This window comes from Crocodylus siamensis, chromosome 4 (assembly GCF_052110815.1).
Source record: "Crocodylus siamensis isolate JL-2025a chromosome 4, ASM5211081v1, whole genome shotgun sequence".
Classification (NCBI taxonomy): domain Eukaryota; kingdom Metazoa; phylum Chordata; order Crocodylia; family Crocodylidae; genus Crocodylus; species Crocodylus siamensis.
The window spans coordinates 142,899,751-142,911,571 of NC_143398.1; positions in this window are offsets into that span (position 1 = coordinate 142,899,751).

Here is an 11,821-nt window from a genome sequence, read left to right on the forward strand (position 1 = left end):
TTGTAGGGAGGCAGTTAGACAGGCCAAAGCTACCATGGAGCTGAGGATGGCAACCCAAGTAAAAGACAATAAGAAATTGTTTTTTAGATATATAGGGAGTAAAAGGAAGGCCCAGGGAGGAATAGGACCCCTGCTAAATGGGCAGAAACAATTGGTGACGGACAGAGGGGACAAGGCTGAACTCCTCAACGAGTTCTTCGCCTCAGTGTTCCTAAGCGAGAGGCATGACAAGACTCTCACTGGGAGTGTAGGGAGGCAGCAGCAAGGCACCAGACTTCCATGCGTGGACCCTGAGGTGGTGCAGGGTCACTTGGAAGAACTGGATGCCTTTAAGTCGGCAGGCCTGGATGAGCTCCATCCGAGGGTACTGAAGGCACTGGCCGACATCATTGCAGAGCCACTGGCGGGAATATTTGAACACTCGTGGTGCACGGGTCAAGTCCCGGAGGACCGGAAAAGGGCCAATGTGGTTCCCATTTTCAAGAAGGGGAGGAAGGAGGACCCGGGTAACTATAGGCCAGTCAGTCTCACCTCCATCCTTGGCAAAATCTTTGAAAAAATCATCAAGGCTCACATTTGTGAGAGCCCGGCAGGACAAATTATGCTGAGGGGAAACCAGCACGGGTTCATGGCAGGCAGATCGTGCCTGACCAATCTAGTCTCTTTTTATGACCAGGTCACAAAACGCCTCGACGCAGGAGGAGGGGTGGATGTCGTATACTTGGACTTCAGGAAGGCCTTTGATACGGTATCCCACCCCATACTGGTGAACAAGTTAAGGGGCTGTGACTTGGATGACTGCACAGTCCGGTGGGTGGAGAATTGGCTGGAGGGTCGCACCCAGAGAGTCGTGGTGGATGGGTCGGTTTCGAACTGGAAGAGTGTGGGCAGTGGGGTCCCGCAGGGCTCGGTGCTTGGACCGATACTCTTTAATGTCTTCATCAGCGACTTGGACGAGGGGGTGAAATGTACTCTGTCCAAGTTTGCAGATGACACTAAGCTATGGGGCGAAGTGGACACGCCGGAGGGCAGGGAACAGCTGCAAGCAGACCTGGACAGGTTAGACAAGTGGGCAGAAAACAACAGAATGCAGTTCAACAAGGAGAAATGCAAAGTGCTGCATCTAGGGAGGAAAAATGTCCAGCACACCTACAGCCTATGAAATGACCTGCTGGGTGGCACGGAAGTGGAAAGGGATCTTGGAGTCCTAGTGGACTCCAAGATGAACATGAGTCGGCAGTGTGACGAAACCATCAGAAAAGCCAATGGCACTTTATCGTGCTTCAGCAGATGCATGACAAATAGGTCCAAGGAGGTGATACTTCCCCTCTATCGGGCGCTGGTCAGACCGCAGCTGGAGTACTGCGTGCAATTCTGGGCGCCGCACTTCAAGAAGGATGCGGATAACCTGGAGAGGGTCCAGAGAAGGGCCACTCGTATGGTTAAGGGCCTGCAGGCCAAGCCCTACGAGGAGAGATTAGAGAAACTGGACCTTTTCAGCCTCCGCAAGAGAAGGTTGAGAGGCGACCTGGTGGCTGCCTATAAGTTCGTCGGGGGGCACAGAAGGGAATTGGTGAGTATTTATTCACCAAGGCGCCCCCGGGGGTTACAAGAAATAATGGCCACAAGCTAGAAGAGAGCATATTTAGATTGGATATTAGGAGGAACTTCTTCACAGTTCGAGTGGCCAAGGTCTGGAATGGGCTCCCAAGGGAGGTGGTGCTCTCCCCTACCCTGGGGGTATTCAAGAGAAGGTTGGATGTGTATCTAGCTGGGGTAATGTAGGCCCAGCACTCTTTCCTGCTTATGCAGGGGGTCGGACTCGATGATCTATTAGGTCCCTTCCGACCCTAGCATCTATGAATCTATGAATAGCTAAGTGGATGAGTCAGATTTATTCCATCCTTGGGTTCCAACCCTTGAAGCTGATAAGTGCTATAATCATATTTTAGTCAGGGCACTAGCAATAGAGTTCTGCAGAGCCAGGCCCTCTCACGTTCTTCAACAGTTTAGTGAAGCCTTATTCACTATGACTTAAACAGGTGATTCCCTCACTCTGCAATATGAAATGCATGTTCTTGAAATCCCCCTGTAAGTGATTCCTGGAGCATATGTCTGCAAGTACAGAGCAAGGAATCCATGGATCCCCTGCAAGTGAATTCCCTTGGGTGCTCTCTGGTTGGGACCAGGCACCTGGGGCCATTGTTCCTGGGGATCAGGCCCCTGAAGGTCTGAGAGTATCTGACTAGGGTAGCTGGAGAGCACGGATTTGCCTGGAAATAGTACCATAAGTGAACAGGCATCTTCCCTGATCCAGTGGCATAAATTATTACTAGGAATCATCATACCACAATTTTATGGTATTTGCAGCACAGTAAAGGGCTGGGCTATCCTCAGGTTTTGTGCCCTAAGAACTTTTCTGGTGTAATAAGGGTGCATCTATTTGTAGTGTGTCATGATATAACAAAATAATACTTTTTTCTCTAGGTTCGCTCTTTACAAGGATTATCCCTGTGCATGCATTTCTGCATTACTTGCTTATAGCACTGACTGTAACAAGGAAAATAACTGGATCTGTGAGAAGGCAGCCTTCCAGCTGAGATAACATAATCAGTGCAAGGAAGACTAATTTTCAATATAATAATGATTATTAATTAAAGGACGCAACATCCTCTCTACACTGGGCATTTATACTGCTATAACTAACAGCCAGCTGGCACCAGATTTATTGGTGAAATGATTAGCTATTAGCAAAGCAATATGCTGTCTCTTCTACACTTGTTTTCTTTTGTTACTGAAAAGTTTTCAAAAGCAGTGTTGAATGAGTCACTCTTGGAATCTGTTTTCATTGTTGGAGAGAGTCTTTTGGATAGTCACATTCCTGAAGGAGTGCACATAGCATGGTGCATATGACCCTACAGAGAACACACCATATTTGTTAGTCCACATCTGTAATGAGCAACAGCTGCCAAAATGAAATGGCAAATGCCATAGAAATAGACTGATCATATGGAAATCCAGGAAATTCTGGACGTCTCACAATGCTCTCACAAGTTGGCTGGTTCCTGCCTGCCTGCCTGCAAGGTGCTCCACACCATTTCAACTCCTGGCCAGACTGCACCCCATGCACCTGTGTTTCCGGGGATTCCCATTATAATGCCCAACAGCCAGCCTGGCTCAGGCTCTGAAATCCAGAACTGCCTTGCTAAAACAGGACATATGGTCACACTACAGGAAAGTCAGCGCATAATATAATTTGGGTATTTAAAGAGCTATAAGGTCTTAGATTGTTTTTCCAAAAAAAACAGTCTTTAATAAGGTGGATCCCTGTTGCCTATTTCATGGAGGTCATATATAAGGCAGCTTTATGAAACTCAGGTGAGGAGACTTTGGCCACTCCAGTTTTGAAGTCTACTCCACATCCTTTTAAATGTTCTGCTACAAAGCATTTCCTAGTCACTAAACTAACCTTTTTACTTTTGCACAGATATTTAATGCGCTGCTTACACTCTCTTAAAATCCTAACCAAACCCTCAACCTGTTCAGTATTTACATTCACCAACAGTGGTGACACATAGGGGGTGCACAGGGGTGCACATGCGCTGATATACCCCCTGTCAGGCTGCGCTCCCTGTTTAGGTGGTGGGCAGGGAGGCAGGCGGGAGTGACGGTGCCCCCAATGCAAGCACCCGCCGGGGAGCAGGGCCGCCAGCAAAAGTGGCCATGCCGCTCCTGGAAGTGGCTGTGGGACTCAATGACATTGGCTGCCGGGAGACCCCACCCTGGTCAGTGAGTTTGGCTGTTGGGAAACCCCCACTCTGGGTTGCTGACCAGTTTGGGGGGGGCACCAATATCGCCTAAGATACTTTACCTCCTTTAATCGTTCTATAGGAAAGAAAGTGTATAGATTATCTATATTCCTTTCTCAGAAGATACTCTTTACTGTACTACTAATGATATTGTAAGGGCAACTGGAAAGACATTTTGAATGCTATGTATAGAAAACCTCTGGAATTCATTTCCATGGGACAGAAAAATGTCAAATAGGGAACCTTTATTCGCAAATGGGCTAGATAATGGTAGCACCAAATTCTGTTCAATTTATGCAAATTTAAACAAGGAGAATAAATGCATTTCTGCAATGACTTCTGCCTGGATCTACTCTTGAAATCACTTGCAACTATCAGGTGATGAAGAATATACCTTCATAGACCCTTATTTTTAGAATGGAACAGGCTTATTTCTTCTGTACTCCAGAGGTCATACACGTTTCCAGGCTCAGCCAAGGGTGTTCAAGCTAGTCCAACAAAGCTTCTTGGATTAGATGGTGTGGGCAGTATAGATTAACATAATGGGCAGAAATGGAGTAGGTCTTAAGGTAGAATTTAGTTTCTCGGGAATATTTGTGTATAATTTTGCCTTGAATTCTTTTTATACCACTTTTCATGGATATTCATTATTTTGTTATCTGTATTTTTTGTATTTTATATACTGTTTAATTGTAGTTCTGCCAGTTTTTATAACTAAAAATATTATTTTCTCCTTCTGTAGAAGCTCCTTTTTGGGGAATAGGAAGTCCTCATGCCTGACTGTGAAATGAAACCAGGGGTGGGTGATTGTAGGATCATAGGAAAGTAGGACTGGAAGGGACCTCATAGTTTCATAGTTTCATAGTTGGTAGGGTCAGAAGGGACCTGAGCAAATCATCAAGTCTGACCCCCTGCCATGGCAGGAAAGAGTCCCAGGGTCAAACGACCCTGGCTAGGTGTCTATCTAGCCTCCTTTTGAAGAACCCCAGGGTAGGAGCAAGCACCACTTCCCTTAGAAGTTGGTTCCAAATCCTAGCCACCCTGACCGTGAAGTAGTGCCTCCTGATATCTAGCCTGAAACTACTCTCCATCAACTTATGGCTATTATTCCTTGTTACTCCTGGTAGTGCTCAGGGGAACAGGGACTCTCCAAATTGCCTGCTGGTCTCCCTTGGCCAGTTTATAGACAGCCATCAGGTCTCCTCTCAGCCTTTTTTTGTGAAGGCTGAACAAGTTCAGGTCCAATAGTCTCTCCTCATAGGGCCTGCCCTGCTGTCCCCTGATCATGCGAGTGGCCCTCCTCTGGACCCTCTCGATGCTGGCCACATCCCTCTTGAAGTACAGTGCCCAGAACTGGATGCAGTACTCCAGCTGCGGCCTGACCAGTGCCACATAGAGGGGGAGGATCACCTCCTTGGACCTGCTCGTGATGCATCTATGGATGCATGACAAGGTGCAGTTAGCTTTCTTGACCACATCCCCACATTGGCAGCCTATGTTCATCTTGAAGTCTATAATGACTCCAAGAGCCTTTTCTGCCTCTGTGCTGATGAGAGGGATGTTCCCCAGCCTGTAGGTATGCTGCTGGTTCTTTCTCCCTAGGTGCAGTACCTTGCACTTGTCAGTATTGAATCCCATCTTGTTCTCATCCATCCACCCCTGTAACCTGTCCAAATCCAATTGCAGCTTGTCCATCCATTCTAGTGTGCCCACTTCTCCCCACATCTTAGTGTCATCTGCGAATTTGAACAAAGTGCTTTTCACCCCCTCGTCCAAGTCGCTGATGAAGGCCCAGGTCAGTCTTGGCCCTGTCTACCCCACTGTGCTACGTAGCCACATGGCTAGGCTCACTGCAGCATCTGAGGTGCCCTGCCCCTGTGTTGCTGCTGCCCAGCCCTGGGCTGCCTCGCAGACCTCAGCAGGGACACCAATGGCACATATGTGGATGCCACCATCAATGCCAGCTTAACTGCCTGTGGGCCCACCCAGCCAGCCAGAACTGGTGGCTGCATGTTGTCCAGCACACTTAGGACAACAAACAGGGGATGGAGTCTTTTCACATGACCTGGGCCAATTTCCAGGAGCTCCTCAATCAACTCCACCCACATCTGGAGTGGCAGCCCACCACCACCACCCATGTGGAGACCCAGTTGGCCATTGACCTGCTCAAGCTGGCCATGCCTTCTAGCCTGCACTATTCATAGATTCATAGATTCATAGATGCTAGGGTCGGAAGGGACCTCAATAGATCATCGAGTCCGACCCCCTGCATAAGCAGGAAAGAGTGCTGGGCCTACATTACCCCAGCTAGATACACATCCAACCTTCTCTTGAATACCCCCAGGGTAGGGGAGAGCACCACCTCCCTTGGGAGCCCGTTCCAGAGCTTGGCCACTCGAACTGTGAAGAAGTTCCTCCTAATATCTAATCTAAATCTGCTCTCCTCCAGCTTGTGGCCATTATTTCTTGTAACCCCCGGGGGCGCCTTGGTGAATAAATACTCACCAATTCCCTTCTGTGCCCCCCTGACGAACTTATAGGCAGCCACCAGGTCGCCTCTCAACCTTCTCTTGCGGAGGCTGAAAAGGTCCAGTTTCTCTAATCTCTCCTCATAGGGCTTGGCCTGCAGGCCCTTAACCATACGAGTGGCCCTTCTCTGGACCCTCTCCAGGTTATCCGCATCCTTCTTGAAGTGCGGCGCCCAGAATTGCACGCAGTACTCCAGCTGCGGTCTGACCAGCGCCCGATAGAGGGGAAGTATCACCTCCTTGGACCTATTTGTCATGCATCTGCTGATGCACGATAAAGTGCCATTGGCTTTTCTGATGGTTTCATCACACTGCCGACTCATGTTCATCTTGGAGTCTACTAGGACTCCAAGATCCCTTTCCACTTCCGTGCCACCCAGCAGGTCATTTCCTAGGCTGTAGGTGTGCTGGACATTTTTCCTCCCTAGATGCAGCACTTTGCATTTCTCCTTGTTGAACTGCATTCTGTTGTTTTCTGCCCACTTGTCTAACCTGTCCAGGACACCTATATCAGCCACCTCTTCAGTGTGGACAAGGCAACTGCTGGGGAGGCCATTCTGGAGGTCTGTGGCACCCTCCAGGACATGCTGGGGCACATTGTGCTCCAGGTGCATGACCTCCTGGAAGTGGTGGCAGGGTTCTGTGCCTTAGGCTTCTTGCAGTGCACTGAGGCCCTGGACAGGACCCACATCCATGACACCTGCCTGCCCTGCAGTGACTGCCCCTACCACAGCCAGAAGGACATTTACTACATCATAGTTTCATAGTTTCATAGTAGCTAGAGTCGGAAGGGACCTAGGTAGATCATCTAGTCCGACCCCCTGCCTTGGCAGGAAAGAGCACCGGGGTCAGATGACCCCGGCAAGGTGCTCATCTAACTTCCTTTTAAAAATCCCCAGGCTAGGAGTCTGCACCACTTCCCCTGGAAGCCGGTTCCAGGCCCTAGCCGCCCTGACTGTGAAGTAGCGCCTCCTAATATCTAATCTAAACCTACCCTCCGCCAGCTTGTGACCATTATTCCTGGTCACTCCTGGCAGCACACGGGGGAACAGGGACTCCCCCAGTACCTGCTGATCCCCCCTGACCAGTTTGTAGCAGGCCACAAGGTCCCCCCTTAACCTTCTCTTGTGGAGGCTAAACAGGTTCAGGTCCTGTAGCCTCTCCTCATAAGGCCTGCCCTGCTGACCCCTAATCATACGAGTGGCCCTCCTCTGGACTCTTTCCATATCGTCCATGTCCCTCTTGAAGTGCGGTGCCCAGAACTGGACGCAGTACTCCAGCTGCGGCCTGACCAGTGCCGCATAGAGGGGGAGGATCACCTCCCTGGACCTGCTCGAGATGCATCTGTGGATGCATGACAGGGTACGGTTGGCCTTCTTGACTGCCTCCCCACACTGCTGGCCCATGTTCATCGTGGAGTCAATGATGACTCCAAGATCCTTTTCCGTCTCCGTGCTGGCAAGAGGGGAGTTCCCCAACCTGTAAGTGTGGTGCCGGTTCTTCCTCCCCATGTGCAACACCTTGCACTTATCAGTGTTAAACCCCATCCCATTCTCATCCGCCCACCGTTGCAACCTGTCAAGGTCAGCTTGTAGCCTATTGCACCCTTCTAGTGCACCCACATCCCCCCACATCTTAGTGTCATCAGCAAACTTGAACAGGGTGCTTTCTACCCCCTCATCCAAGTCACTGATGAAGATGTTGAACAGTGCAGGCCCGAGGACCGAGCCCTGCGGAACCCCACTGCCCACGTCCTTCCAGGTCAAGAAGAACCCATCCACTACCACCCTCTGGGTGCGGCCCTCCAACCAGTTAGCGACCCATTTGACTGTGTGGGCATCGACACCACAGTCTCCCAGCTTTTTGATGAGGACAGGGTGAGAGACAGTGTCGAAAGCCTTCCGGAAGTCCAGAAAGACTACATCCACAGCAACCCCTGCGTCTAATGATTTGGTGACCTGATCGTAAAAGGCCACCAGGTTGGTCTGACAAGACCTGCCACTGATGAACCCATGTTGGTTGCCCCTGAGCATGCATTCCCCCGCAATGCATGTTGCGGGCCATCACTGACCACTGCAGCAACTTCACCAACGTGAGCACCAACTGGGTGGGCAGCGCCCAGGATGGCCATGTCTTCCACAACTCCATCCTGCCAGCCCTAGTGGAGAATGGATGCTTTGCACCAAGGGTGCCAGGCCTCCAGCTGGGCAAGGTGATGGTCCCACTGTTCCTCATCAGGGACCTGCTCCTCCCCTGGCTCTAGTGGCCCTACACCAGACAGCTGCACCTCTGTCAGGCATACTTCAAGAGGTGCCTGGGTCAGACCCGTGTTCTGGTGGAGTCCATCTTTGGCTGCCTGAAGAGACAATGGACCGCAGCCCCACTGTGCACCTTTAGCACCACACTCACTGCAGACAGTTTTCAGAAAAGCACTTCATTCCCCTCTGTAAACATAGACTGCCATCCCCCCTCCCACCCCCACAACAGTCCCTGTCCCGCCTCCCTATCAAAACATAGAGCCCCTCCCCCCAACCCACAAAGCCCAATAACCACCCCACCCACCACCAATAAAGCAACCTCTTCCCCATGCACACTATGTACAGCATGCTCTATATGCATTCCTGGGGGGGTGGTCAGTGGGGTGGGAATGACTAGGGGGAGGAGCCCTGGGATAGGCACCCAGCACCCTGGCCTCTGGCTGCTCTCCTGTCTATTTGTAACACTCATACCATGCGCCATAAGGCCCACCTGGCTAACTAGTAACCCTATGCCGGGCTAATGTGTGAGTGGTACAACTAAATTCTTTGAACAACTAATGAAAAAAACAGGATAGGAGTGTTGTGTGGGTCAAAGGGTCAAAATATGAAAATAAGTGCACCTGAAGGGGACAGAGCAGAGCCCCCCGGGCCACACCCACTGGTCCTGGGTGTCTGGGTGGGACGTGAGGTTGGCATGATGAACTGTGCAGCACACAAGTGTGAAGGGGTGGCAGTGATGGACAGTGGGAAAACAGACTGGTCTAATGTCCTCCAGCCAGCTTAGGTGGTGGAGTGGAGAGGCACCAGCCCCATGAAAAATTCCAATGGGCTGGAAGACACAGGGGGGGTGGGGACCACCACCATGCAGGACCTGGTCAACAAGGGCAAGGGCATCAGGAGGTAGGGCAGATTTCACCTCCTGGACCAGGCAGTAGGTCGCTGGCTGCTCTGCTGTGCTTGTGCACACTGTGATGAGGCCAGCAGACAAAGGCCTTGCTCAGAGTTGATGGCAGCCACTGCTCTGCTGGCACATCCAGCTCCCCATCCTGCAATCAGCGAGTTGGGCCAGCAGGGCCCATATGCAGAGCTCATTATCTGGGGTTGCACGGAGCTGAGGTGAATGGCAGTGCTGGGCCCAGGCTGGCTGGTGGGGGGGCCAGGACAGGTGCTTGGTCTGGAGGACCTGGCTGCTGGAAGTGCCGCTGCACCTCAGCCTAAGCCCACTGCAGGACATGCAGCTGGTGGCTGCCGGGGGCAGACAGGGCTAGGGCCAGGGGCTGGACAGGAGACAGCAAGAAGGTGACTGCCAGGACCAGGATGGGGTTCAGCACCCGTCAGTCCTTCTCCAAGCCTTCCACTTCCCTGGCTACCATGGTGTTATGCTGTTCCTGAGCCTCCAGCATTCTTTCAAGGAGAGTGGTCAGCCTCTCCTCCACCACAATGACCAGTCTGTCCAGCAGCTGGATCTGGTACTGGGTCTGCCACAGGGAAACAGGATCATGACTTCCCTGCTGCCAGAGGCACATGGTCCCTACCCCAACAGCAGGCAGCCTCCCTGGGGCCAGGAGACAGCCCCCTCCTGTCCTGATTGCCAGCCTCTGGACTAGCACCCAGGGGGAGAATGGAGCTCTCACTAGTGGCCACAGGGGTGCATTGCATGGCTGCAGGGAACTGGGTGCAAATCTTCTTTCTAATCCTCACATGTGTAGATGCCTGCCCCAAAACTCTTACTCTGGTTTATTTTATGTCATAGTAAATCTGGACCAGAGTAAATGGATGTGTAGATTCACCCAAGGTCTACATTCTGATGTGTACACAGATTGCTTGCATTTGTCATCACACAAACACACAACTTGGACAAATCAAAGAAAACAAAACAGCAGAAGTTGTAAGAACTGAATTTATAAGAGTTAATGAAGGGTACTTCCGTACAATTCAGTTTTTCAGATTCCCAGGGCCTCTGCAAAAGCTACTGAAAACCCCACTTCATACCATGGACATTTGCAAGGCATCATGAGCGACTTGTTAAGAAGCCTGCAAGAAATGAGAGACAGCTTGTGTCTGGAAGGGATGAGTAAGAATACGTGTAAGAATAAGAATAATGGTAAATGGGTTTGTCATTCATAAGAACAGGTGTCTTTCATCTCCCCATGGGTGCAAGGTGGACACTGTCCATACAGTAGATCCCACAAGTCTCAATCCAGCCCTTGTCTTCCTCAATGTAGTGGTTAGTCAGTATCTGATGTGATGCTGGGCAACACACTTCAGTTCTACACTCAAAGGAAGCACCATTGTGTTTTAAAGAAATTAGTTCAATTTTGAGGCTCACTTTAGTTCTTGCCATCTAATGGGGCAGATAAAATCATGCCATTTATGATTATGATTATGTGATGTTGATATCTGGCCCCTAAGAACGGCTGCTGGATAGACTGTTTATATGGCTAATGAGGCTCCAGAAGTCTACAAGGTACCCAGGGCTGAGAGGCATTCAATACTCAAGGAACAGTTTGGGGTTTTAAAGAGGCAGAGTGTGGCTTGTATTACTCATATTCTGTAATAGTCCAAGGGCTCATATTTATGTTGTTTTTAACTGGTGGACTGGGCTGAGGCTATTGGAAAGGAGAAGGCCTCATAGGGGGCTCACACTACATTATAGAGCCCCAGGGCCAGAGAGGGTGTAGAGACAGGGCTGCAGGAATCCTGAGGCCACTTAAGGCCAAAGCAGAATTAAAAGTGCTAGTATTTACATACCATCTGTGAGACTTGGGCCACAATGTAGGGGAGGTTTGGAGTAGTGGATAGTGACCCCTGGTGTTGGGATAGTAAATGGGCAGCCTCCTGCCTCAGTAACATCATAATTATTGTTCCATCAAGGCATGGCAGGAAAGAAAGGTGGGCAGTTAACCCAGAAACAGAGGGTCAGGCCAACATTGGACAGGCCCAGGGATGGCCCCCTGTCACACTATGACAGTGGAGTCTTTACTACTTGTCCCAGGACAATTCTTCAGTCATCATTTGTCACTTCCATTATTTCTATTTTAAAAAAATTCTATGGACTAATAAAACAGTCAGCTGTTGATAAGACCCTAAATTGCATCACGTGCCCCTCTGGCACCATTGTTACTGCACTGTCATTTAGTTCTTCCTTTTGGCGCACTGACAGCCCCTACTGTACCATCTGCACAGCATATGGTTTTTTTTTTAGCCGCTATGTCACCGTAGTGAC